We start from the raw sequence: 13,106 nt of genomic DNA on the forward strand, positions 1-13,106 counted from the left end.
TTTGGGGGCAGAGTTTAAGCTTCCATTCTTTCCATCCTAATTCAAAATTTTTCATTTTGTTCTTGGATCCCTCTCTTTATACATCCATTCAGCAATTTAAAAAAAAAATTACACAAGTTTAGTGTATGCATGTGGGTTTTGGGTGGGCTGTGGAAATTGATTTTCGAGTCAACCTCTTTCTTTCTTGCGTCTCCCGCTTGAGTGGTTTGTCGGCTCCAGGCCTTTCTTTCACTGGAGGAGAATAAGGTTGTCTGTGGAAGAGGTCAGCATTTCAAACTGGCGGAGTTCAACTGCACAAATGACATAGAACTGACAAGAAAAGACAGGGGGTTTGGAGGTCACAGACTGCATAGGTCTCGCTTAGGGTTTTTGCTTTGTGATGAACCCTGGCACCAAAATGAATTAAATAACAGGCTTAAGGACTATTGAGGGAGGACTGAATGCAAATCAAAGATAAGTAGAAGTTTTCGTTCCTAAAAGGGGACTGATGTTTTTCCTTCCCTCTCCCCCTGCCATATCTATGCCGGCAAGAGCCGTATGTGAAACGTGATTTCGCTGGCATTATGCTGGGCGCTTTCACCGTGCTGGGGCTGTGATGGCCTAGCTTGGCCTATGATTAATGACCTGCTCGGCAATCTGGAAGCCGTAATAACTCCGCGGTCCACACACAAACCATATAGTCGCATTCCTTTTGCGGATTTGCCAAGCTGTTACCAAGGGGCCCGTGTAGGAGCTGGATTGCTCGAGAGATAGCAAAGCATTGCTGCAAATGCCATTTGGGCCTTATCTGGCTGAGAAGTGCGATGAGCAGCGGGCTCATTTACAAAATCCAAAGCGCAGATCTCCTGGCTTTTTTTTTTCCAGCCCAGATTAAGGAAAACAAAACAAAAATCACTCCAAAAAAAAAAAAAAAAGCCTGGTAAAAACTGATCTCTAGGCTTTGAGTGATTACACAGACAGCAGGCAGGGGTGTTCCCAAATTTTGAATAGGATTCATCAAGGCCTAATGCTGATAACACCCTCCAACAGCAAAAAGTGAAGTTCTAAGCACTCTTGGTGGAAACAAAGGCTCCTCTTTCACGTGTACTATCTGGTAGTGTTTGTGTGCACCTGTCTAAATGGTAAACCTGTGTGTTGGAGTGAACACATGTATATGAATGGCTGAATCCCCACCTGAAACTATCACTGACATTATTAATGGGCAATACACCAATACAAAATCAAAAGTTTTAAAAAATCTTTTAGAAAAAAGAAAAGGTATGGGTCTGGTCTTTGGTTCAGCCACTGCCTTGCTCGATGACTGGGAATGCATTTCTTCCCCTTTCTGGGCTACCATTTTCTCATCAGTTCAATGAGAAGGTTGGAATTGGCAAACAAGCCCATAGGCTTTTTCTGGCTCTAAGTTTTCTTCATGTAGCAGATATGCACTGAATGCTCACCGTGTACTTAGCCCTCTTCCAGGCACTTGAGCTATTTAGGGGAAAAAGAAGACAAAGCTCCCTATACCCAAGAAGCTTACATTCTAATGGAGTTAGATAATCATTAACAAAAAAGATAATTAATAAGTAAATTGTTTACGTAGAAGATGAGGAATACCACGGAAAAGGGACCATTAGGACAGGAGAAAGGGGAACAGAAGCACCGTGGGCTGGGCATTGGAGGCAGACTGCATTATGAAACATAGCGGTCAGGATAGGCCTTGGTGAGAAACTGGATTTTGGCCGTAATCTTCAGGAGATGAGGGAGTCAGCCAGGCATATATCCAAGGGGGAAGAAATCTGGTAGAAAGAATACTCTAGAACAAAGTCCTTAAGTCTAAGAATCTACTGATGGTGTCATCTTCTTTGAGATTGACTGCCTTTCCATTACTTACCTAGCTGGTGACAGCTTCATCACCAAACCCCATGGTTTTCAGCTCTGGCTGCATGTTGAATGTATCTTGGGAACTAGAAAAATATAGAGGCATGGGTCCCACTTATAGACATTCTGAGTTCATTGTTCTGGGGGTGTATCCTGAGCATCAAGAATTTACAAAGCTCTCTAGGTGTCAAGGTCAAGAACCACAGATCTGGAGCAAGCAGGTCAACTCTGCCATAACCTTTCCAGGGCTGTTTGTCATTGAGAAAAGCCATCTTACAATTCATTGTGTCAGAACGATTGTCACTCCGTCCACAGGCAGTATCTCATTAAGAATCTTCTATACACAGGCTCAGTGCATAGCCCTGGCCATTGCGAAGGAGAGAAAGATGGTCCAGGCTACTGGGGAGTTCACAGAGTACAGAGAAGACAGACACAAACACAATTCGATTCTTCAGACACAGGTTTTTACAGGAAAACAGAGCCTGTCGTGCAATGCTGAAGGTCAGTTTTTCTCAAACATAACTCATTCAGTTATGACATCATTACACTCACCATGTCCATGTAAAATCGACTCATGCCTTTAATTTAAATTTTTACTTTGTCATAGTCCTAATTTATAGTATCTGTGAAATCCCTTGTTTGATGTGCTAATTATGTCTACTATAGGTCAAATGAATCACCTCATTAAAAAACAGCTGCACAAAGTTTCAAAGTATGCATCTGCATCCTAAAGACAGCCATTGTTTATCAACGTTGCGTGACTATCCATTGCAGATACTTCCCTTGGCACACACCTCGTCATTGATGAGTTTGTCTCTAGGATAGACACTGAAAAGTAAAATTGCTGGCTTATGGGGCATTAGCATTTTTAACTTTAATATATACTGCCAAACCGGCCCCACAAATAACCTAACCAACTTACACCAGGCTGTAGGATTGTGTGGCACTTCTCGTTTGTGTCTTTCAAGCAATGCCACTGTTTACAGGTGACACGTTCATTGAAATCTTCTCACCTATCACAGTAGGGATGTATTTGCCCACACATATCTATGTTCTTATTTGCAGCCCAGAGGAGTTTGCTAGAGGTGGCTGGAAACAGTACAGTATTATTTAGCCCAGGGAGGGGTGGCACTCTTCATCTGAGCACTGTGCTTTGAGCAACTGAGCTGAGCAGCATTCCAGCATCTTAGAGTAAGGGACTGAAAATCACAGTAACTGGGACACCTTCTTGGCATATATATGTCACACTAATTAAGATATAAGACGTTAGGATATAGAACAGACCCCCAAAATACTACTGGCTAAAATCAGCTTTGACTAGGAATTCTCTCACATAATTGTCCAAGTGTAATAAGTTCAGGGATGGTACTGAAGAGTCACTTCTCTTAAGTTGTTGTCCCAATCCATCTGATCCAAGATGGTACATGACCACATCCACGTTCTGACCAGGTGAAGAAGGGAATGCGCCCAGAAGTCACATTTGATCTGCTGATACACAAAATGTAGTCACATGGCCACATTCATCTACAAAGAGATCTGGAGAATTTTTTTTTGATAGCCATGTACTCGTCTGAAAAAAAAAAGATCAGCGGTCTACTATTTATGAAGGACAAAGTGAGAGCAGGTACTAGCGGACAACAGCAATCTTGCTACGTATGTCAAAAGGGCCATTACTTGGTGTCTCAACCATGGGAACAGGGCTCATTATATATCAACAGTCTTTTATATTTCACAAAGCATTTTCATATATGTGGTCTCTTTTTACTCTCACATAATGCTGTGAATTATTATAGAAAGTCAAAGAGGGAAGAACTCAGGAACCAACAGAGGAGATGGTTCAGAAAATGATGCTATGAACAGCCACTGTCAGCTGCTATCCTTGACTCAAAAGCCTCATTTGGTCACTCATGAAACCTACTCCATTAGCCAACTATTTGCTAATGCAGGAGAAGATACTATTTCTGAGGGTAGTGGAGAGCTTTCTTATTAGGATGCAGAAATGAAAGTTGGAAATAACTACATAAAGTGGAGAGGCGGAAGATACAGGGAGCAGGTTTCGAGGTGCTCAGCAGACACACAGGACTGTAGGGGTGAATGGCATTTTGAAGGGATGCACTCATTTTGTTCTGAAATCTGTGAGGGGTAGAGGGGCTGAACAAAATCTACTGGAGATTCCTCCTGGGCAGCGATAGCGGCTTTCTGTACCTCTTGAGGTAAATTATCAGTAAAGGAGTCGCCATTGTTCCCCTCCCTGTGTCCAAGTCCATTTGCCACATGACTTTGCCATCTTCTCATCAAAAAATAGGATTTATTTCCCCTGTTTGAATCTGGACTGGTCTTGTGACTTGTTTGGCCATAATATGACAAAGATTCCCTGCCAATCCCAAATCTAGAGCTTAAAAGCTTTTGTGTGTTTCTGTTCTGTGTGCCTCTGGAACCCTGTCCTTCTGCCATCAGAAGTAAACCAGGCAAACTTTCTGGAGGATAAGAGTCAGTGATGCAGAGACCAGCTATTTCTGCTCTGGCCTCCAGAGATTGGCTACATTCTAGACGACTCAGCAGCTGACTGAACATGCATGATCATGTGTAGCCAGGACAAGAACTGCTCAGCTGAGCCCAGCCCAAATTGCTGACCCATACAATCATTAGCTAAATAGATAGGTGTTATTTTAACCCACTAAACATTGTGCTGGTTTTATTTTGGGGGTAGTAAAAGCTGACGCTCCACTTAGTGTGCCATAGTTTCTCAGGATTTGTAATTTATCATGTACTTTAGATTCCTAGGATTTCTGTAACAAGTAGCACATACACAAGGTAGCTTAAAACAATGGAAATGTATTCTCTCACCATTCTGGAGACAACATATCTGAAAGCAAGATGTTGGCAGGATTAATTTCATCTGGAGAGTCTGAGAGAGAATCTGTTCTGTGCTTATCTCCCTGCTTCGGTGGTTGCTGGCAATTCTTGACGTTCTTTGAATTACAGATGCGTGATTCCAAAGCCTGCATTTGTTATCACATGGTCTTCAGTTCTCTATACTTCTCTCCCATTTCCCCTCATCTTATTAAAAACATCAGTTCTTAGATTAGTGAAATTCACTCACTTGTGTCCAACTCTTTGTGACCCCATGGACTATACAGTCCATGGAATTCTCCAGGCCAGAATATTGGAGTGGGTTGCCGTTCCCTTCTCCAGGGGATCTTCCCAACCCAGGGATCAAACCCAGGTCTCCCACATTGCAGGTGGATACTTTACCAGCTGAGCTACCAGGGAACCTAATGTTGGATTAGGTTCCACCCTAATCCAATATGACCTTAACTTGATGACATCTTCAAAACCTATTTCCAAATAATGTCATATTCACAGATTCCAGGGGTTAAAATTTCAATCTATCTTTTTTGAAAGACACAAATCAAGTCACAATACACACACTAAAATTTCTTGTCTTAGAAGATTCATTCTGGGTTCCAAATAATTCGTGCTAATGGAACCTCTGGAACACCATCCATTGGTAAGCCGGACCTTTCCCTATATGTATATTCATGTAAGCTTGTGCTATTTTATCTAGATTGGTGCAAAGAACAGAGAATTTGGAGAGGAAGAAAGAGGGTAACATTAATGGTACTTAAATTGTCTCATTGATTTGAATTCTTACAACTCCCCTTTTGTGTAGGCATAAAAATTCCATTTTATAGCTCAAAGATGTTGAGAAATTTGCCTAAAACACACAGCAAATACATTCTGCAACAGGCATTTGAATGTAAGCCTGTCTGATTTCAAAGCCTGTCCATCTCCTTTGTGTCAGAAGATCTGGATTCTAGTCCTGATCCAGTTTCTACTAAGTACTGTGACCTGGAACAAGCCTCATGATCTCTTAATTTTGCTAAAGTCTCTCCTCTTAAAAAATGGAGTTGATAAATGTTACCTTTATTGGCTTTCTTTAGCATCTAAAAGATGAAGTAGAATGTGGAGGTAAAGGCTGAGATTTTCATTTAAACAGCCTTAATTTGGACTCTTGGCTCTGTGTGCCTTTGGGCACATCATATAACCTTTCTAAGTCTTAATTTTTTTATCTGTAAGAAAGGAATGATATCCCCTATTTTTAAGACTTATTGTCAAGATGAAATAAAATTATATTTATATATAAAATGACCTATAGTGTATATATATAGTGATATATAATGTTATATATTATATCATGCTTAGTTCATTATCTGGCCATAGTAATCCCTCAAAGATGACCTATAGTTAGGCGTTTAAAAGCAAAGGGCAAAGTTCTAATTAATACCAATTATTAAAATTCCATGTTACTTTGGTTTGATGGAATCATGTGCTCTCTGAAGGCAGAGTGACTTCTCTGGGTTTTTTCCCTAACTGAGCATCACCCAGGTTTGACCATCAATCATGACTCAACCTCAAAGGCAGAGCTACTCTCCTGGCTGGAGACTGGCCACATAGGAGGACAAAAGTTCCTGAAAGCTCCAATACGGGGGGAGGGGCAGGGCTGTCAGCCCATCTTAGGCTCTGCGAGGACTCAGGATCTCTGACAAGTCCCTCATTAGCTCCTCCTAGTCTGCACACTCCGTGACCTGCTTGGCTCCCATCAGTCTGGGGTTGTTCCAAGTTACCACGTGACTGGTTTCCCTAGACCAGTTTCAGCCTGAGCAACTCAGGGCAAGACAAAGTGTCTATCAATGTATTCTCCAGGGTTCTCTAATCAGCCTTGAAAACATTTGCCTGGCTCCCTCTGCTGATACCCCTGGGGATCCCTCATTTATAAACTTAGCCTTTTAGTGTCCATCCTCAACTCTTCTTCATCTCACTCTCAACTCTTTCTCACTCAGACAAAGGCTGGTATGAAACCTGCTGTACCAACTACCCTCTTTGAGAGAAGTCACTTTATGCAGAAATCTTGATGGTTTCTAGCCACATGAATATGACCACAGCTATTTAGATCAGGGATTAATGCTGCCCCCAAAGGAATGATCTGCAGGCATTCTAAGAAGTAGCATGACTTTAGATTTCTGACCAGCAAGGGAGCTCTAAGCCTTCAGGTGAACACAGCACCCAGAGAACACTTTTCTCCTAAGGAGGTTGGGCTGGAGACACCTGAAAAGAAATATGAACAATGAAATGGCACCAGAAAAGGCGAAGTAGTAAATAGAAGCCACTGCGTGCATGCGTGCTAAGTCACTTCAGTCATGTCCAGTCCAACTCTTTGAGACCTTATGGACTATAGTCTGCCAGGCTCCTCTGTCCATGGGTTCTTCAGGCAGGAATACTGGAGTGGGTTGCCATGCCCTCCTCCAGGGGATCTTCCTGACTCAGGGATTGAACCCTATCTCCTGTAGCTCCTGCACTGCGATTACTGCTGTGCCACGAGGGAAGCCCAAACAGAAGCAACTAGGAAACAGAAACTAAGAGACAGAGAGAAGTCCTGTCCCCCAAGAAATGGAAGAGAAGTAGGCAGAAAGGAAGTGAGTCCTGAGTATAGAGGAGTTGTGAATAGGACCCTATAAGGGGGTTGTTAGTCATGTGGCTTTTGAGTCCCCAGAAGCTTTTCAAAGAATCTCAAAGAATAATCAAGACTAATCTAGAGTCTATTATTTTGTTCTTAGAACCACATAACAAAAATGAACTCTGGTAACTTGGAGGAAAAGGAAGTGTGTTGGCAAGATGTTGGAAGGCTTGGAAAACTAAAGCATAACTGAAGACATAGGCTTGGTGAAATGCACAAGGCAGACCTCTCTGGAAACCCAGGAAGCAAGACCCTCTCGAGTTCTGCCTCTGCAATGAGTCAAGTTCAACTCCAACTTCTCTTCACTCAAGAGTTAAAATCACCTTGTTTGAATGCCTTATCTGGACCTGCTAATGGTTAGAGAATTGTAGGAAATAATTTTTTTTTGGCAGAAATTAGGCTTCTTTAACTAAAATAAGTGGGTCTGGATGCTGGCAGGGCCAATGAAATTGCCATCTTGTCCTCTGAGGGCTGACTGTGTGGCTGCTGATAGTGCTTGCTGAGGTTTCATCTTTTCATCTGTAAACTGCAGTCGCCTGAGACCACCTGAGTCTGTTTTATGGAAGTGGTACTCCTTTATCTTCTTCAGCTTTGCAAATCTTACCCATTCTGAAATGGCATTTTCTCTTTCTTCTAGTGGTCTGCTCTTTTCCTGAGTATCTATACCCCTTTATACTCCCACCGGCATTGTATGAGTTATTCAATTTTTCCACGTCCCTACCATCATTTTTTGTCATAACTATTTTTAATTTTAGTCATTCTTACAGATGTATAATGATATCTCATTATGGGTATTATTATTATTATCATTGTTTTATTTTTTGGCTGTGCTGGGTCTTCACTGCAGTGTGCAGGCTCTTCATAGGCTTTGTCTAGGTGCAGAGCCTGTGTTCTAGAGTGTGGGCTCAGTAGTTGCCACATGGTGGGCTCTCTAGTTGCAGTGCATGGGTTAGTTGCCCTGTGGCATGTGGGATCTTAGTTCCCCGACCAAGGATTGAACCCACTTTGCCTGCATTGGAAGGCAGATTCGTAACCCCTGGACCACCGAGAAAGTCCCTCATTGTGATTTTAGTATGCATTTTTTTCAGATGGCTAATGGTTGATTGATATATTGTTTGATTCCTGGTGAATTTTGAAACTTTCTTATATATCCTACATAGCTGTCTTTTGTTGGATATGTGGTTTGCAAATATTTTTTCCCCAGGGCGATTCATGGGGTGGCAGAGTCGGACACGACTGAGCGACTGAACTGAACTGAACTGAAGTTATCTTTTGATCCTTTTCACATGGTGTTCATAAAGTAGAAAGTTCTAATTTTCTTACCATTTGATTTATTAACTTTTCCTTTTATGGATCATTCTTTTGGTGTCAAGCCTAAGAACTCTTTGCCTAGTCTTAAGCTGCAAGGATTTTTCTCTCATTTTTAGTTCTAAAAGTTCCATAGTTTTACATTCTATGCTTGCATTCGTGCTCTATTTTGAGTTAATTTATGCATAAAGTGTGAGGCTTAGGTTAAGGTTCATTTTTATAACTATGGATGTGCCATTGCTCTAGTACTATTTGTTGGAAAGGAATTTTTCCCGCCATTGTTTTGTTCTAGCATCTTTGCCAAAAATTACTTCGGCATATTTATGTAGGGCTTTTTGGATTCTTTCTTCTGTTCCATTATTCTATGTATTGATCTCTCCATCAGTACCACACTATCTTAGTTATCATATGTATATAGTAAACCTTATTATTGGGTAGAGTGGTTCTTTCCACTTACTCTTCTTTGTTGGGATTATTTTAGATCCCCTAGTATTCAGAATCATGATTGGCAGTAGTTTCTTTTCAGCACTTCAAAAATATTGTTCTGATTTCCTCAGTTTCAGATGGTAAATTTAGTCAATAAGTTAGTATTTCCCTATAGGTCCTGTGTGGGCTTCCCTGGTGGCTCAGTGGTAAAGAATCTACCTGCAATGCAGGAGATAGAAGTTTGATCCCTGGGTCAGGAAGATCCCCTGGAATAGGGCATGACAACTCACTCCAGTATTCTTGCCTAGAGAATCCTATGGACAGAAGAGCCTGGCAGGCTAAGGTTTATATGGTCGAAATGAATTGGACACAACTGAAGTGACTGAGCATGCGTGAACACACAGGTATTGTGTATGTTCAAGATTTTATCTTTGTGCTTAGTTTTCAAAAGTTTATATTCTGTCTTGATAAGATTTCTTTGGGATTGTTCTTGGATTTCACTCAGTTTCTTAGATCTATAGATTTGTGCTAAATTTGGGACAGTTTGAGAGATTATTTCTTCAAATCCATTTTAGTCAGTTCAGTTCAGTCACTCAGTCATGTCCACCTCTTTGTGATCCCATAAACTGCAGCATAACAAGCTTCCCTGTCCATCACCAACTCCTGGAGCTTACTCAAACTCATGTCCATTGAGTCGCTGCTGCCGTTTAACCATCTCATCCTCTGTCATCCCCTTCTCCTCCTGCCTTCAATCTTTCCCAGTATCAGGGTCTTTTTCAATGAGTCAATTCTTTGCATCAAGTGGCCAAAGTACTGGAGTTTCAGCTTCAACATCGGTCCTTCCATATAATATTCAGGACTGATTTCCTTTAGGATGGACTGGTTGGATCTCCTTGCAGTCCAAGGGACTCTCAAGAGTCTTCTCCAACATCACAATTCAAAAGCATCAATTCTTTGGTGCTCAGCTTTCTTTACGGTCCAACTCTTAAAACCATACATGACTACTGGAAAAACCATAGATTGACTAGATGGATCTTTGCTAGCAAAGTAATGTTTCTGCTTTTTAATATGCTGTCTGGTTGGTCATAGCTTTTCTTCCAAGGAGCACGTGACTTTTAAGCTCATGGCTGCAGTCACCATCTGCAGTGATTTTGGAACCCCCCAAAATTAAGTCTCTCACTGTTTCCATTGTTTCCCTCTCAGTTTGCCATGAAGTGATGAGACTGGATGACATGATCTTGGTTTTCTGAATGTTGAGCTTTAAGCCAACTTTTTCACTCTCCTCTTTCATTTCATCAAGTGGCTCTTTAGTTCTTCTTCACTTTCTGCCATAAAGGTGGTGTTATCTGTCTATCTGAGGTTATTGATATTTCTCCCAGAAATCTTGATTCAAACTTGTGTTTCATCCAGCCTGGCATTTCCCATGATGTACTCTGCATATAAATTAAACAAGCAGGGTGACAATATACAGCCTTGACATACTCCTTTCCCAATTTAGAACCAGTCTGTTTTTCCATGTCCAGTTCTAACTGTTGCTTCCTGACCTGCATACAGATTTCTCAGGAGGCAGGTCATGTGGTCTGGTATCCCTGTCTCTTTCAGAATTTTCCACAGTTTGTTGTGATTGACACAGTCAAAGGCTTTGGCGTAGTCAGTAAAGCAGAAGTAGATGTTTTTCTGGAATTCTCTTGCTTTTTTGATGATCCAGCTGATGTTGGCAATGTGATCTCTGGTTCCTCTGTCTTTACTAAATCCAGCTTGAACATCTGGAAGTTCATGGTTCAGGTACTGTTGAAGCCTGGCTTAGAGGATTTTGAGGATTACTTTGCTAGCATGTGAGTTGAGTGCAATTGTGTGGTAGTTTGAGCATTCTTTGGCATTGCCTTTCTTAGGGATTGGAAGGAAAACTGACCTTTTCCAGTCCTGTGGCCACTGCTGAGTTTTCCATATTTGCTGGCATATTGAGTGCAGCACTTTCAAAGCATCATCTTTTGGGATTTGAAATAGCTCAGCTGGAATACCATCACTTCCACTAGCTTTGTTGGTAGCGATGCTTCCTAAGGCCCACTTGACTTCACATTCCAGGATGTCTGGCTCTAGGTGAATGATCACACCATCGTGATTATCTGGGTCATGAAAATCTTTTTTGTATAGTTCTTCTGTGTATTCTTGCCACCTCTTCTTAATATCTTCTGCTTCTGTTAGGTCCATACCATTCCTGTCCTTTATTGTGCCCATCTTTGCATGAAATGTTCCCTTTTTATCTCTAATTTTCTTGAAGAGATCTCTGGTCTTTCCCATTTTATTGTTTTCCTCTATTTCTTTGCATTGATCATTGAGGAATGCTTTCTTATCTCTGCTTGCTATTCTTTGGAAATCTGCATTCAAATGAGTATATCTTTCCTTTTCTCCTTTGCCTTTAGCTTCTCTTCTTTTCTCAGCTACTTGCAAGGCCTCACCAGACAACCATTTTGCCTTTTTGCATTTCTTTATCTCGGGGATTATCTTGATCACTGCCTCTTGTACAATATCATGAACCTCCATCCATAGTTATTCAGGCACTCTGTGTATCAGATCTAATCCCTTGAATCTGTTTGTCACTTCCACTGTATAATCATAAGGGATTTGATTTAGGTCATACCTGGATGGTCTAGTGGTTTCCCCTACTTTCTTCAATTTCAGTCTGAATTTTGCAATAAGGTGTTCATGATCTGAGCCACAGTCAGCTCATGGTCTTATTTTTGCTGACTGTGTAGAGCTTCTCCATGTTTGACTGCAGATAATATAATCCATCTGATTTCATTATTGACCATCTGGTAAGACCCTTCTTTTCTTCCTCCCTTTTCTGATATGAATATTGGATCTTTTGTGTTTGTTCCACAAGTCCTTGAGGCTCTGCTCAACTTTTTTTCCATCTATTTTTATTTTGTTAATATGATTTTTAAATGTGGAAGCAATGACAAGTTTTATTTTCTTAGACTCCAAAATCACTGTGGACGGTGACTGCAGTCATGAAATTAAAAGACCCTTGCTCCTTGAAAGGAAAACTATGACAAATCTAGACAGCATATTGAAAAGCAGAGATATCACTTTGTTGATAAAGGTCTGTATAGTCAAAGTTATGGTTTTTCCAGTAGTCATGTACAGATGTGAGATCTGGACTAGCTGAAGAATTGATGCTTTTGAATTGTGGTGATGGAGAAGACTCTTGAGAGTTCCTTGGACAGCAAGGAGATCAAACTCAATCCTCAGGGAAATCAACCCTGAATACTCATTGGAAGGACTGATGCTGAAGCTGAAACTCCAATACTTTGGCCACCTGATGATAAGAACTGACTCCTGACAAAGACCTTGATGCTGGGGAAAATTGTAGGTAAAAGGAGAAGAGTACCAAGAATGAGATAGTTAGATAGCATACAGCCTCAATGGACACGAATTTGAGCAAACTCTGGAAGACTGTGAAGGACATAGAAGCCTGGCTTGGTGCAGTCCATGCAGAGATGACAGCAGCCAAAGAACAACAACAATTTTTGATGTGATTATAAATGGTATTGTTTTTGCAAAATTTCAGTTTCCAGTTGTTCATTGTTAATATATCAAAATACACTTGATTTTTGAATTTGATTTTGTATTCTACAATCTGTTAGTGCTAGTTTATTGTAACTTTTTTTTGTACTATTAATATCTGATTTTCCACATTGGCAATCTTGTCATCTACAAATGCAGTTTTCCATTATTCTTTCCAGTTTAGATGCCTGTTTTTCTTGCCTTATTGTACTTGCTAGAACTTCCAACCAGTGTTGGAGGAATAGAAAAATTTAGTCTAAATTTTTTATTAATTTATTTATTTTAATTGGAGGCTAATTACTTTAAAATACTGTAATGGTTTTTGCCATACATTCACATGGATCAACCATGGGTATACATGTGTTCCCAATCCTGAACCCCCCTTCCACCTCCCTCCCCATCCCATACCTCAGGGTCATCCCAGTGC

This window comes from Capra hircus, chromosome 5 (genome assembly GCF_001704415.2).
Source record: "Capra hircus breed San Clemente chromosome 5, ASM170441v1, whole genome shotgun sequence".
NCBI lineage: Eukaryota > Metazoa > Chordata > Mammalia > Artiodactyla > Bovidae > Capra > Capra hircus.